This window comes from Anser cygnoides, chromosome 3 (genome assembly GCF_040182565.1).
Source record: "Anser cygnoides isolate HZ-2024a breed goose chromosome 3, Taihu_goose_T2T_genome, whole genome shotgun sequence".
NCBI classification, from domain to species: domain Eukaryota; kingdom Metazoa; phylum Chordata; class Aves; order Anseriformes; family Anatidae; genus Anser; species Anser cygnoides.
In genome coordinates this window covers 78,289,878-78,306,154 of record NC_089875.1, presented here as the reverse complement: position 1 = coordinate 78,306,154, position 16,277 = coordinate 78,289,878, and positions in this window count along the sequence as shown.

Sequence of the window (16,277 nt, the reverse complement as noted above, 5' to 3'; positions counted from 1 at the left end):
TGCAAATCACCTTGCCCAAGCTAACAGGTTTCGTTGGCCTTCCCTTGTCTGGCAGACATTTCATGCTTCTATAATCTCCTCTTTTGGAGTTTGTGCAAGGTTACTCAGCACTGGAATTCTCACATTAGAAATGCTGTCTAGATCATGGACTCTCAAGCATTCATTCACTCCTTGCACAAAAGTAAGATTGCTGCACCATCATTATCAGCAAGCAATAGACACAGTAAGCTCAGTAGAGCACTTAGCTGCATAATGATGCTGTTTCAATACTTTAGCATATTAAGACAGTAAAATGTGCACATGAAATTCCTTACCACTGTTTAAAACTATTTTATACTATTTAGTCATGTTGTTGAAATAAAAAGAATAGGGTGAAGCATTGGAATTACAGCAACATACATATTATTTTCTTGACATCATTTAGGAATTTTGGAGTTGCACGTTAAAGCAAAATTGTGCATCAGCAGAATTAATGATGGAAATGTTACAGGTCTTTGTCACAACCATTATGTTATCAAGTCATGATAAAAATAAGCCATGAAGATGGGTTTGGTAATTGGGCACAGGGACCAACATCTACACATAAAAAGTCTCTTTGTGTACAGGATTCATTGCCCCAAGCTGGTATTACTGTGTAATTTTTACAGATTTAAATTCTTGCATTGACAGGTTTTTCTGAAGAACTGCACTTTTGATGCTAAGTGCTGCAGAAGCTCCTGTAAAAGAAGGCTAAGGAAAGAAATGGGCAGGCATGATAGAGAAAACTGAATACAGCGGAGACTAATGGAGCACAAAATGATTTTTCTCTGCCAGGGGCAGCATTTGACAACAAGGAAAATTTGCAAGTATTTTAAGGCTACAGAGTTTGGGACCTTTAGGGCTCTGCTTTACTATGAAAAAAAAAAATTCGCCTTGTCTAATTATACAAAATATTTTAACCCACTAGTTAACACCGAGTGACAGCAGAAATGAAGACAGAGCAGAATATTAATGCAGAAAAATAAAAAAGAATCTGATGCAGTAGTCATACTCGCAAGCATACTCACATTTAAATTTTCAAAAATTTCCAGTAGCTGTAGCTAGTGACTAAACTTTAGAAACTCTGAAGATATAATGGGCATTCAAAACAATTAAGGAACTAGTAGCCTGATAGAATTTAGGAAAAATGAAAGAAGGTCGAAGCATTAAGTAGTGTGGGAAAGAGAACTATAAAAGGTGGGGAGAACAGAATGGAGAATAGAATAAGGAAGGATAAAACTGTGAGAAAAGAGACTGGCAGTAGAGAGATTAAGGGAGACTTGGAGCCTGATAGTAGAAAGAAAGGAGGGTAACAAGGAAGGAAAGAAGATATAAGAAATAAAAATATGAGTAACAAAGAACAGAAAGAAAGAATAAATGAAGAATAAATATGACATACATATTTTAGTTTTCTTTGAAAACTGCATCTCTAGGTGGAAGTGTCAGTAGCATAAAAGCAAAACCACAGTGAATTTTGCACAGACAAATTAATGTAAGACAGTGTTGCTTTTCTTCTGGTCACAGATATAATTGGTCTTATTTATTCAATGTTTTACTTTGGATGGAGATTTGGACTTCAGAGCACTAGTAAAACCAGCTCTTGCATTTTATCTGGAAGTAATTTTAGAAGCTACCTCATTTGCCCTGCTACTGTCTTACAGAAAATGATTTCCTTGGGGACTAATTTTAAGTGTGGACTGACAACCTTAGTTTTGCGTATCTCACTACTGTTATTACTGTAACATGACTTTAATGTATGTAGGGCAGAAAGAGTTAAATAAAGCACATATGAATAGTACTAATGCCAAATAGAATTCCTCATTTCCTAATGTTTCATGAAAACACTCTCAATATAGATTATGAATTGCATCAGATTTTATTTTAAATCATTTAAATCCATTCAGAGACTATATCTTTGTTACAGTAACGTGGCATTGCCTGACACCATTATGAAGCATTTATGGCTATCTGAGTGACTTACTGTACATTTATCATAACAACATTTTTTTAAACAATATTACAGTATGAATATAACAGTATAAATAACAGAAAGCACTGTTTTATTACAAAAGCAAAGAAGTTGTTTTACTTGGTGTTGCCATACAGTTAGGGACATAAAGAAAGGGCAGAGTTAACAGGGTGAAGCAGAGTTAAAAGAATAGTAGCTAACCTCAGTTTTTAGTTGCTTCGCAAGTCACTCATTGATCAGACTAGGAAATAGGATCTTGACAAAGATTTTTTTTTTTTTTTTTTTTTTTTTTTTTAGTGCATGGATTAGAAAGAGAGTTAGGCAGAAGAATGTATGAATCAGGGAACTGGTCTCTTTCCATCTGCTCTTCCTTTCTTTCTGACTGCACTTGGAAGGCATTCTTGCCAGTGACAAAGTCCTGGCAAAGGAATAAGTCCTGACAACAGGAATATGTTCTATTATGTTCTGGAGAATCTCTGAAAAAGACTCATAGATATATGGGCTGGAGTTTTGTGTACACCAAACCATTATCGTCTGTGCCAATCGTTACAGAAATTCCTCTCACGAAGCTCATTAAATGTGTCTCTCTCTAACTCTCAGATTTTTTCCTAGGGAAAGTGGTAAGCCAGACTCCCAGTTTCATTTGTAAAATTGCTGTTTGCTACTGCTGCATGTTGGGGCAGGGTGGAGTTGGGGACCAGCCCTGCTGCAGCATCCCTAGTGCAGCAACTAATGGACTGGGGGGCTGAAATGGGGTCTTAGGCTTTTGGAGCATCAAGAGAGGGTGGGCAGTGCTCTCGGGGCACAATGTATATAAAGAGAGTGGCAAATCTGGATCACAAATCTGGAGGATTTCAGCATTTTCAGAGTCTGGTTAACTCCTGCCCAGGGCTTGGTGTATGCATGAGGAGCTCCAGAAGAGAAAAAGTGAGACCTAGTTTTCAGTGACATATTCGGATTTCAGGCTACTATTACACACTTACTACCTCAAGACCTCAATCATTCTGACAAAGGAAAAGAAATAGAAAGGCAGTTACCAAACGGCTGTTATGAGCCATTTTGTCCCATATTTCATGTCTGACACACCTTCCATCCCAGTAGTAAGATCACAGACTTAATGAAAAGTCTGGAACTTCTTATTGTAATTTCATAACTTAAATATTATATTTTTTATAGGAAGGTATCAACTTTACATATACCATAAAAATCGGGGCTTAGAGATTTCAGGGTATGAAAAGCAGCTTGCTGTTCCAGATGGTTTATGAAGTCTGATAACACCCAGTTTCACCCTGTAGTGCAGTTTTCTTGAAACTGTCCCCAGCCTAGCAGCTGTACAGGAACACAGTGACAGAAGGGAATATTTGATGTATTTATAAACAAATATGAAATGTTTCGTGTCCTTAGGGGAACAGATAAGCATCTCCAGTCTATAAGATGCTTCGAAACACCAGAACAAAAAAAATGCGCGACCAATCTTTCAGCATATTTAGGCTTTATATATCCAGCCAAGCGCTTTTTTTATTTGCTGCGCATTGGCCCTGACTCCTAATTAGGTACCTGTCTGCCAGAAACAATCCTCCTTTCTGTCTCCTGTCAAGGGCAGAAAGAAGCCGGTACGGGTGCTTGTGGTCTCAGGCTGTATGCCAGCTTAGCTTGACTGGCCACCGGGTGGCACTGTTTGACAGAAATATACTTTCCCCGGCTAAAATCTCCAGATGCTCCATTGGCTTGCATGCTAGAAGTTGCAGGTTTCATTCTAAATTTGTCTTCCCCATCTGTCCCCTCAGTGGACGGAGTTTTAAAGAGTATTTGTGTGGGAGTTGTTTTTGTTTTGAATGGATTTTGGAAAATGTTTTCCTGCTTTTTAAACGCAAAATGTAGGGGCAAAATGAGAAAACTAAGATACGTTCTAAATACTTGGGACATGCTGTAGTGTTAGAAATTGTCAATTATATTTATTTTATGGAATCAGTACAGATACTTAACTTTCCATTCCTGTGTGAAAGAAAAAATAAAGCTGAATTAATAGGCAAACCCTGTTTCCTCCAAATTTTCTATGTGGAGTTTTAAATTTCTAATGTTTTTCAGTACAACATAGAAAGTATTAAGGCTTCTGGCCAAATCTAAGGAAAAAAGTGTGAACCGGTGAATTCACTTTACTAAACTGAAATTTGCCAAAAGTTTAAAATAACTCTTCTTTAAAGAAAATCTTTCAAGAAACTTAAGCTTAAGCACACCAGCCTCTTTGAGAGAGAATTCATTTAAGAAAGTGAACACTTCAGTACAACTTCAAACTGCCTAAAGGGAACAGCTGAGAAGTACAACCAACTAATTAATTAAAAAAAAAAAAAAAAGAAAAAAAGAAAAAAAGTGAAAAGAAAATAACAGATAGTAACCTAAAAAAAGGAGGATAAATTAATCCCAGGGAAATGGGAAAATGAAGATGGTACTTCAGTGATATGGATGTTCTGAGTGGAGTAAAATCATTGAGTGTGATAGAGATCAAAGGATTTATTGTCTCCTGTCTAATAGCAATGGAAGGATTTATTGCCCCCAAAACCTGTGGCTTCCAGAAGAATGTACTTACCCCAATGTCTGCTAAATGTGGATAAATTCCTTCCCTCACAAGGGCTCTAAAATGTGGAAAGATTTACTTCCTTATGAACAATCTGCCTCAAATAAGTGGTTACAAAGTATGCCCCAGATGGTACATTTTCACTCTCTTTATAGTGAAAATTTTAGAGAAGGAGCCTAAAAGCAAGTAAACATTTTTTTTTTTCTCAGTTAAAAAATAAAGAAATACAACTTAGAGAAGGAAATCAAAAGTTATGAATCTATGGGGACTGGTTAGAAAGAATTTTGAGATACGGTATTATTCAGATACAATGATATAATACAATTTACTATGACTATTCCAAGGCAAGATTATCAAGTATATTGGTATTTTATTTTATAACGAATTTTATACTGTACTAAAACAGTTGGGTAAAGTAGCCATGATGCTCTAAGGGTATAAGCAAGGCAAGGTTCACAGCGACTTTAATGCCTTCATTTGTCTGCTCACACAGCTGGGAAACCAGGCAAGTGTTCAAGCATTGAAGATCTTCTTCAGAACTAAAAGAAACAGCAAACTCATGCCACAGTTTTGCAGCTCCTGATTTAAATGCAGAAAAAAAATTGTGTTCCTGAAAGCAAGTCTGCATTTTTCCAACTACATCATTGGGCCAATAAAAGATATTTACTCGGCCCATAAATCTTTCCTACGTACCATTAAAATGTTAGAATATGTTTAAAGTTTTCAGATGTTACTGGTTGTTATGCAATAAAGAAGTTGATTATATATAAAACACTGCTGATGTGGAGTAGCAGTCAGGTTTGAAGTTTCTGTAACTTCAGGGACAATGAGGATAAATGAGAGCTCCACCAAAAAAATGGAAGCTGAAGTTGAGCATACCTCCAGCTAAGCAGTTGTGTCTGCTATTAGGCTTTCCAAATCAATTCCCAGCTGCTAAGTATTATTAAAGGCCAGAAAGGTAGAAGAGCACAGCACAGGCACTTGGCCAGGATTTTTTTTTGCTTTTAAACTCAAACTTTGTACAGGAAGGCTGAAGTCACAGTGATGTTCACTGGAAGCAGTTTTCATGCTAGGATGGATATCTGAGAGAATGGTGTCAGGGAAGACATGCCTGGAGTGTCTGACTCAGTCCTGACTCACCAAATGTCATCTCTGAAGGTGTACTTACCTAATTTCTCCTCTGAGAGTTATAATAAAAACAATTGTACTAAAATACTAAATATTCACTGGGTTGGTAAGAAACCGAGGAAACTTTAAATTGGAAACTTACTTTAAATGTCACAAGCAGTGACTGCTTATAGGCAGTAAAATAGATCAAGGGAGAGGGAAAAGGAGGGAGGAAATTTGAACCTCATTGTAACCCATAGGAAAGTGTCAATATAATTTACCCGCGGAGTATGAGACAGTAAAAGGGGAAAATGCTGTACCTGGCCTTTCCACATCTCCCCTGTCTGAGGTGGGTATCACCATCTTCCCATGCATTAACCCCTTTCTAATTTAGAAAATTATTTTAATTCTCAGAAGGACACAAGGGATGAGAAAACTGTTTTCTGCTTAGCTCTGATCTGCAATATATAGGTCACTTTTACTGATATACTGGCAAGTACTGTGAGATTCCTTGGGAAAGTGGAAGTTATTATGCATGGACAGTTGTGCATACCAGCATATTGCAGCATCACATGCAAGCAGAAAAAATGCAGTGGAATGGGGACTGGAAAAGGCAAACAGGTTTCCCTCATCATGGATTTTTTAAGGTAAATATATTTCCTTAGAAAAATATTTCTGGTATCCCTTACTAGAAAGTGCCCTGTGGCCTAGATTTTCTTTGTATTTTGTATTTTCTTTCTCCCTTGTGTGTTTGTAGAGTCTGAATTTTCTGTGAAAAGCACCAATGACATGAAGTCAATTACGCAATGTATCCAGAGAGGGGCAAAGCTATAGTCTTTTGCAAATTAGCATAGGCACAACAAAGAGCTTCATGGGAGTAAATTATCCTGCTAGACTTGTAGCCACAGTTCAAAAGTTGTGGTACCTGAAGTTAAGAACTAGCATAGGCATCTCCCTGCAGTATATAATGGGATCCTAGAGCAATGGTGCTGGCTCATTCTGCTCCTATCACTGATACAGGGAGATGCATCATCTGATAGAACAACCAATAAACACAAATCCCACCTCACTTTCACTTGCCAGTCTGAACCTGTACTGACTATTCTGTATAGTCATTGCAGCAAGCAGCTAAAAAACAGAGCTTGGGCAGATGCTGGTTTTCAGCCCTCCTCTACATCTTGCTGCATTTACCTTTGACACATTATCGTAGTGTTTCAAGGATGAAAGTGAGAGAAGCAATGCTGCATTGAAGGAACACTCCAAAAAGCAAAAGCTTGTATTTTATGGATGACTTACTTGTTTTCACCTGGAGCAGGATTGGTGACATCTGATATCCTATTGTCTGGGGGACAACTGCCCAAACTTCTGGAGCCTGCACTCTGTTGTGTGTGGGGTTGTCCCAGTTGGCAGCCAAGCTCCAACCTAGTGGCTTGCTCACCCCGCAGGAGGATGGAGGGGAGAACAGGAAGAACAGGAGTGAGAAAGCTCATGGGTCAGGATAAGGGTAGGGAGACCTGTTACCAGCCACTGTCACAGGGAAAACTGACTTGGGGAAAATCCATTTATTGCAAATTATTATAGATATTTAATTACTGATTCAGGTATTGAGAAACACAAAATAAGAAAGAAAAGGAAACAAACATTGAAACAAGGGAGGAAAATGCCTTTCCTCCCTCTTTCCCAGGCTTGACTTTACTCCAGACTCTTCTATCTTGTTATCACTGTGGGTTATACAGTCCCTTCAGAGAGGCCACAGGTGGTGCAGGGCTTGCAGTCAGCTCTCAGCAGTTCCTCTCTGCTCTTTCCCTCTCCTTTCCTCTACTCCAGCCTGGATCCTCTGTGGAGATATTTCCCCAGGGAATTTCTGTTCTGGACACCTGGAGCATCTCTTTCTTTTCCTCTTCCTCTGCCTCCTTCTCTGCCCTTGGTATTCCCTCTGCTATTTCTCATTCTTCTTCCCTCCTTTCTTTCCCTGTCTGGCATTTTTTAGCCTTAAGCCCACTTTCCCTGAGGCTCCACCATCTTGGCTGCAGGGCCCAGCCATGCCTTGAGGTGGGGCCATTGGAGCCGTCTGGAACTGCCTGTGTCCAACATGGGGCAGCCCCGGCCTCTTCTCACAGAGCAGCCCTGTGGTCCCTTACAGTGCCTGGTTACGGACAGCCAGCACAGATGCCACTGCCATGTGACACATTCATTGCCATGAAGGCGTGTTGAATCACTTGTGACACAAATACTCAGGAAAAACATAGGGGCGGGGAGAACTGTAAGGAAGCCAGAAAACAGCGTGTTCACCTTGCTGTAGCAGCGGCCTTGCCCCTGCTTTTCATATCAGCCATGGCTCCCAGGCGTGCGTCAGAGAGATCGCAGCTGATGAGAACATGGCAATGGGTGGCTCTGGCCTGCGGTCTGTTAGAGAAAATAATGTCACAATCAGCCTCTTTTTTTTTTTTTTTTTTTGGTTTTACTGCTTTCCTTTGATCTCCTGACAACCTCAGTTATTTATTTTCCAGAAGCGCAGCACTCCTGAAACCCATTAGATGCTCGGTAGTGACGAGATTCTCGGCTGTCTGCCTCCATTTCAGCCAGCCACTGATCCCCCGCTGCTCCTCATCCAAAGCAGATCTCGGCCACAGCTCCTGGAAGGGGAGCTCCTCCACAGGCGCTGGTGTTGACAGGTCACGGGCCACAGCAGCCCGAGCAGACCGCACACAGCTGTCCCAAGGTGGGACTGTGAAAGGGACAGGGGCGTGCAGAGGGAGATGGGTTCTCTCCATGTGTTTTTTGAAAATCGCTCCCCAGACTTTGCACTTGCACTTGTACCTTTTGTAGCACGGACCATACATCTGCCTGGTAGTATCAACACTTAATCTCATATTTTAAATAGAAATCACATTTGAGGGATAAATACTTCAAAATAAACACTTGAAGTTGTCATCAAGCTGTTATGCAATGCTAAAAAGAGCAAAGTAGGGAGTGATTATATTTTGGAAATCTACATTACATAGATATATTTATTGTCTACACATATTATTGCTATTGTGTTGCTGTGCTTACAGTTATATATATACACACGGACACATAGACATCTCTAACCAGAGCAATGCAGAAACTGAATTTCAATATAGCCTAGCTTTCAGCTCAACAAGCAAAAGTGACTTCTTAAAACTAATTTTTGAGTGATAGAATATTTTTAAAAATATATTTCTCTGAGTCTGTGTGAGCACACTAGAATATTTTGATGACAACTGTAGTCCAAATGGCAAGGTCCTGTTACAAGGAATTCATCACAGATGTAGTCCTTAGGCCAAATTATGACCGAAAGAAGACTGAAAATAAAATGTTAAGAAACAGCTGATATATTTTAATTTATGAAAAGCAAACTGGGCACGATCAGTAGGTTCTGACATATTTTTACTTGCTAGTAGCACTGCAGGGAAATGCGGGAACCATCAGTGAAAACTTTCAGTTCCCATCCCCCTTTCCTTTGGCAGCTGTTGACCATCATTTCTCAATCAGGTCCACTTTTTCAGCATGTCAGTGAGCTTCAAAACTTTTCTCCAGATGGCTGTTGAAGTTGGGAACGATGACTGCGAGATGCATATTAAATATCTGAGTTCCTTGCACAAAGATCGAGCCTGTAAATCCATGCAGCCTTGTTTTCCCTGGGAGGCACGAGTGAGAGGATGCAGTTGAGGCAGGAAGGAGGCAAGATCAAGTGTAGAGGAGCAGGACAATCTCAGCAATGGCATGCTAAACCCATGAAAGTAAAAGGATTGTCATTGATTTCTGTGGGATTTAGAGCAGGTCCTATGACTTAGGCTACTTCAGACAGAGGCAGACCTTCAGGGTGTGCAGATCCCCTTTCCTCAGGCCTCTCCACTCCATGGCACACATGTCCATGTACTGCTGTGTCTCTGCCAACGTCTCTCTGTTCTCTGGGAATATTGCCAACTTTTCAGATCCCCGTAGAAAGGATTGCATATCTTTTTTCTGCTCCTGTCATAGAATGTTTGTCACTGATGGAATGGCAAAGAGCATGCTCTATATTTTCTCAGGAATGGTGATTACTATTGCATTTGTGTTGTTGTGAGGTCCTGGTCTCTGGAGGTATGGTGTAAGCTGAGACCAGCTTTATATCACTATCAAAAAACTCTCTCTCACGTATTGATTTGTATGTGTGGATTTTAATGGGACCTTAGGAACCTGCATCACATATGGATACCTAAATGTAGACACATAAACTTAGGTATTTTAACCTTAAATTGAATCCCAACCACAACTCTTCTGAAACTTTCCTGCATTTGTTGTCAAGCATTGCTTTCACACCACCTCTGTACTGTCCCTCAACTTCACCCCTCCCAAAAATCAAAAGTGGACTAATGATATCAAGTAATTTCCATCCACTTGTGGGCTGCCTGATTCATTTACAACTTATACATCTGCAGTTACATTGGTTACAGAAGACTGCTGAATTTTTTTTCTATACAGTCTATATAAAAATACTAGTAGTCAGAGCCCCAAATTATTTCCTCTTTATTCAAACCTACCTCTAAATCATTCTCCATTAATGTGTTGGAATTTGGCCTTATGTTATTGTCTTGGATTTACTAAAAAGGTCACTATCCCAGTATTCATCCGAAATTATTGAAGCAAAAGTACAGAAGAAGCCCCAAGTCCTAAGCAGTTTCTTACATTCCTTCATAAGGCACACTTTGCCTTTCCTGGGAGAGGATCACTTCCAACAAGGCCTTATTCTTTGGGTCAACAAGTACAGGACACTGAGATACCACAGGGTTGCTGTGTTGAACATGTGTGGCAAACATATATGTCCTGAACAGTTTAAGTACAGCTTCCATTCATGAACCATGAGAGTGCAGGAACTTCTAGATTGGTTGGAGGGATGAGATGGCCTCTTCATTCCAACCATATCGCACTGTGATGTGGTGGGACACCATCCCTCTAATGCGTAGCCACAGTTGCCAGAGCAGTGTGTTCAGAATTCCCCCTCTCTGAAGGACATGGTATATGGTGGGTCTTGTCTATCTCAAGCTTGTAGATCCAGAAAGGATAGCAATGCCTGCTGTAAAGTGAAGGGCGTAGCTACACTGCCAGTGAAAAGTGAGAATTAGTTCCATTCACATGTTGCATAGCTATTTGACTTTAGCAGTATTGTTGTCAAACACAGTTAACTACAGTGAAACGCAGTGCTGAGACACTGTTTCTCTGATGTTTTCCCCAGGCTCTCCCTGGGGATGCTTCCTGAATATGACAAAATTCTACTGAAATAGAGAAAAGATGTTCAAATCTGAAGGAAAGCTTGCATATCCAAATGCTTCTCTGCCTTTTTTTTTTTTTTTTTTTTTTTCCAGCTGAATCAGTGGACTTATTTTTCCTGCAAAACTTTGCTTCATGAAAAATTTATGACTTCACAACAATCAGCTCACATCTGTATTCCCTGCAGGACAGCCACAACAGTATATGACCACTTTGCTGCTCCATATCTTGTGTATTATTTATGTATAGTTTCGCTTATTTATAACTTTTCTTTATATATATATACATATATATATATATTTCTCCAAGTAAGAAGCTGATTCAAGGCAAGACATTAAAAAGAGGCAGCAAGAAGGACTGCTGGGTCACATTAATATTAGAGAAGGACCCTCAGGAAAACCATGTGGTTTATACAAGTATGAGATTAACTGCAGCCTGCAATCAGAGATCGAGACAGTCTTGTTCTCTATTCAACTCAGGCATTCAGGAAGCAAAAAATTAATCCTGTCTGGTAGTCCTGAGCTGTTACAGATCCACTGAATGGATCACAGTAATCTAGGAGTCCTTTGGTGAAATTGTTAAAATTAAGTTAAAAATGAGCCTGGGTTTCTGCTAAAATGTAGCCTGTGTTTCCTTTAGATTTATACTTCTGCTCTCCAAGAAAGGCTCTGTGTCATTTTCAACAAGTTCTTTCATTGTGGTGAGTTCATTACAGTGTGGTATATTCTGGAGTTTGTTGGGCCCTGGAATAATTTATTTGTCAACAGCAAATAGAGCTATTTGAATTTTGCAACTGAATCTGTAAGGATGGTATGGAGAGAGAATCACTTTTAGGATGGACAAATAATATAAAAATCTTTCTCATGTTGCTAGGCATTTCTGAAATTCCCACCCTTCCCAAAACCTCAGTAGGAAGGCAGAGCAGGTGGATACATGAACTCTCTGGTATGGATGAAGAAGCCTTATGGTTATCCTGCCAATCTGTTTTGGAGTGACTGCTTTCAGGCTTTTGGGATGTACAGAAGCAGGAGAGAGGAGTTCAGGCCTATTAGAAACTGATAATTTCTGAGTGAGGGAGAGAGGGCACGAAGTGCAATTTGTAGTATGGGAGAAAAGTGAGTCCTAGATTTCTACCCAGGTTGTCCTACCGTGCCTTTTCCCTAGATCTAATTTATTGTGCATCAAACACGAGTAGAATGTATGATAACATGGACAGATGTCTCAAAGGGAGTACTTTTCATTGCTCTCTGACATGCTCCTGTGAATAACCAGTCCAAAACTTGGCTAGCTCCTTTATCCTCAGCATTCAGGTTGAGGTGTTTATGATACATATAAACTATTGTCAGTATTGCAACAGGCTTATAAATGGGTACTTTGCTGTAGATATTAACTGACATTCTGTGCATTTCTGATCCCACTACACTCTCAAAAGACAGAAGACTTGTTAGAATCTTGTTTTGAAGAAGAACACTTGCTTTGTAAGCATTTGCTGAAAATATAAAAAGGAAACACAATGAACATAAAATGAGAATCACAGCAAGGACTTGACAGCCATGAGTTCTAACCATGAACTCTTTATGTTCATGAACAAAATTCACCAAAAGTTTCAAAGTCACAATTATGTCTCATAAGCTAGAAAAGTGAGCCTTCAGCAGTGTCAGCTACTTGCCCAGCAGGTTTTCAAGCTAAAATCTCAGAAAATTGGATTAACCACCAGGCATTTGCCAATTTTGGACTTACTAAAACAAGTAGGTCTTATTTACCAAGATTCAATATGATCACAAAACACAAAATACATCTCTTATTTTCAGTATGGAATAGTAATATTTGTAGGGAAAATGTTTATTTATTTATTTATTTATGGTGGGAAAGACAGTTTGTGCTGCAAAGATGAAAGGATCTCAATCTTCTATTCAGGCCAAATCAGTCTAAAGTGGACAACGTAGCAGAATCTGGTGTGACAGGGGGAAAAGTTACCAATTAAGAAATTACTTATGCAGAGATAGGAATCTCAGAACAAACCAAGTTGAGTAATGTACCTTGAAACATGCATGAAATCTAAATACAGAAGACAATATTAAAAAAAAAAGAAAAAAAATATAAGATTTTCGAGGACACAGCCACTTGAACTTCCACAGAGCTCAAGTACCAGACAAATTTTGGGTGGTCTCACACCTGGTGTCCTTGATGGCACACTGACATCTAGTGGGAAAATACTTTCTTGCACAAAAGAGCATTCGAATCTCTGTACGTTACCATCATATTGAAAATGTTAATGCAAAAATATCTCAGGCATACAGCTAGGTGTTTCTCCCAAGAATCCTCTTTGCTAAGTGTAAGCATTGCAGGAATTCCCTGAACAAAATAAGCAACTTTATAATCTTTTTTTTTTTTTTTTTTTTTTTTGGCTGAACATCAGGGGCCTCAGAGCTCTTGCAGTGCCTGTATTTGCAAACATAGCTATTATGGAGTGCTACAGCCCCGAGGGTGTCTGACCACACAGCACGAAGTGGCGGGGTACCCAGCAGGTGGAGCACTTCACTCGCAGAATACGATGTGATGGGCCAGCACACGTTTTGGGTCATGGGCTGACACTAGCGATGTAAATTATACTCAGTGGTAGTCTTCTGGTACTGTAAGAATACTAATGGATTTTATTCTTATGTTTGTTGCTAGACCCTGTATATTTGCAGTGTAACTTGATGATGCTATTTTAATGATGTTGGCAAGACCAAATGTGTTGTAAACTCATGTGTTACTTTTGCACTTTCCAGCAATATATTATTTTAATTTGTCCAAGGAATGGTATCAATGTGTTCTTTTTTTCTCCCTGAAGCATGAAATCTTGTAAAGCATTCAGAGCTTTAAAAGTCTGCAAATTTTGTGGAACTAAACCATAACTCAGTCTTTGGAAGTGGATCTCTTGTCAGTTTTCCAGAGCTGCTAAGACAGTTTGCTGGTGAGTCACATTTGTATTTTTTTTTTTTCAAAATCTTGCAGACTTAAAAGTGGCTATTATGAAGCTTTCTAAGAAAGAAAAAAGAAAACAACAAGCCCTTCTGCCAGCATTGTAAGAGGCAGTTATATTGCTAGACAAATGAATGTAAATTAGAGAAGAGCAAAAGGGGGCATGAAAGACAGAATATGGCACAGATAGAATCTGGAATAAACTCATACAAGAAAAAATGAGACAGAAGAATCGTGAAAGGAACATTCATGCTAATGTAGTGAAGGGAAAGAACAAAATTTGAAGTGACAAGTCTCTGTATACCCCAAATGGCTTTCCTCTCACATTTTTCAGCCTGCCTAGTGGCCCACTGCTGTGAGTCACACTTACTGCCTTCTTGCAATTCCCTGAAGTGCTATCAGCTATGGTTACTACATGCAGTGGTTTATTCTGTAACCTTGAGCCTTGTCCCTTTAACTTTCACTGGTATATGAATCATTAGACTTGCTGAACTGCTGTCCCAGATTTAGGTACCTAAACTCTTCCTCCTCTCCAAATGAGGCAGTTCAAATCCTGTCACCCAGTTTCTGAAGTGAGATTTGGGTGAGTCATAGGTGCTGAAGCCAAAAACTGGGGAAGCATAGGAAAATCCACACTGTCTTTTCAGCAGTTGCCTATCCTTACAGCACTGAAAACTCACAAACCTATCACTTTGTTACTGATGCTATGGTTGCATCTCTATGCATACCCAGAACTGCCCATCAGAACATTCTATAATGCCTCATTCAAACCCATGCCTAATCATAATCCAAAATGTTTTATTCAAATTCTTAATTAAATTCAAGTTCATCTTCACTTTGATCCTCTGTTGGGCTTGTTTGCAGAACAAAAAGGACACCTGCCACTAGGACAAGGCCCTGTGCAAAATGCATTTGTAGCCAGTTCTTTTAAAGCTGTGATTGGAAAAGGAAATAGTGCTCCATGTTTATACACTTGCCAGACCACTCAGGCTCCATGAGTCATGATTTTATTTATTTATTTATTTTCTGTGCAGTGACACAGCTCCAATAAGAAGGATGGAGAACATTTAATCCAGACAGCATAGCTTGGCAGTTAGGGCACCCTCTTAGCAGATGTCTTGTGCCCCACAGGCTGTGGGACGAACTTATTCCAGTTTCGCTTCCTAGACAAGTGTTTGAACTCCAGCCCTGGAAGATGAAACGTCTGTGGAAAGATTTTTAGAATAGAAAAAGACCTCTGCTTCTTCCTTCCCCATTCATAACTTTAATGGCTGAAAAAGGCATTTCTTACAATGTAGATGTGTATTTAGAACACAAATGATGATTCACACAGAACCTGAAGGGAAAACAGATGAAATAAAAGCAATCAGCCAACACACCATTGTGCGCATCCAATACCAGCTTGCTCTTCTCGCCTAACAGTGTTCCACCTGAAAGCCAAAATAAAACAGGACAGATAAAAAAATGGGAACATAGAAAGCACCTAGCTCTGATTGAGATTGTCTTGTGTAAATTTCATATTCGAGCCCTTCACAAAGCATCACAATATGGCAAATAAAGCCTTTCTTAAAACGAGTTGAAGACAGCAATTTGACTACAAATACATGTACCACAAACAGAAGTAGAGGAAATAAATAGAAGACGTAATTTAGTAGTTATGCACAAAGTTGTTAAGAATGTAGCAGATAATAAAAATGGTTGTTCTCGTTCAGATGAAGGCTCACATAGTCCGGTTCCCTTGCCCTGGTTTAAAGATATATATATAAAGATATATAATGTAAAGAACAGAGCAACTATACTAATGCTTTTCACACTATATCGTTCTTGCTTGGCTATAGGAAACTAAGGATTTCATGGAAAAAAAAAAAGCAAAAGCAAGCAAGCAAATAAACAAACAAATAAAAAACAACTTATTGGACCAAAAAGAAAGAAGACAAAGATTTGAATAATAAAAAATGCCCTAGAAGAACAAAGGGTTCTATGAGCCTGAGGAACCCATGATATTCCAGCATAGGTATCTGCTACCAGGAACCATTGATGGTTCTTGAGGAAAGTCAGCTCAAACAACTGCATGTGCAAATGTTTCCCTTTATTTTGAATTTTCTTTCTTTTTTTTTTTTTTTTTTTCAAGCATATGTAGACATAAAGAGACATTGGAAGTTTACCACTGCTATTGAGGTTACTTGCGGTTTTTCAGGGTTTCAGGTTTGGAGTTTTTTTTGTGTTGAATTTTATGAGTTGCACCTTGTCTAACCCCGTAAGAAAACAATGTCACCAGCAGCTGAATGGTCTGATGGTATCACTTTGTCCTTGTTTTCCAATATAATTGCCAAGTCAATAGCACTCTGTGTTTGCCTTCCCCAAAAG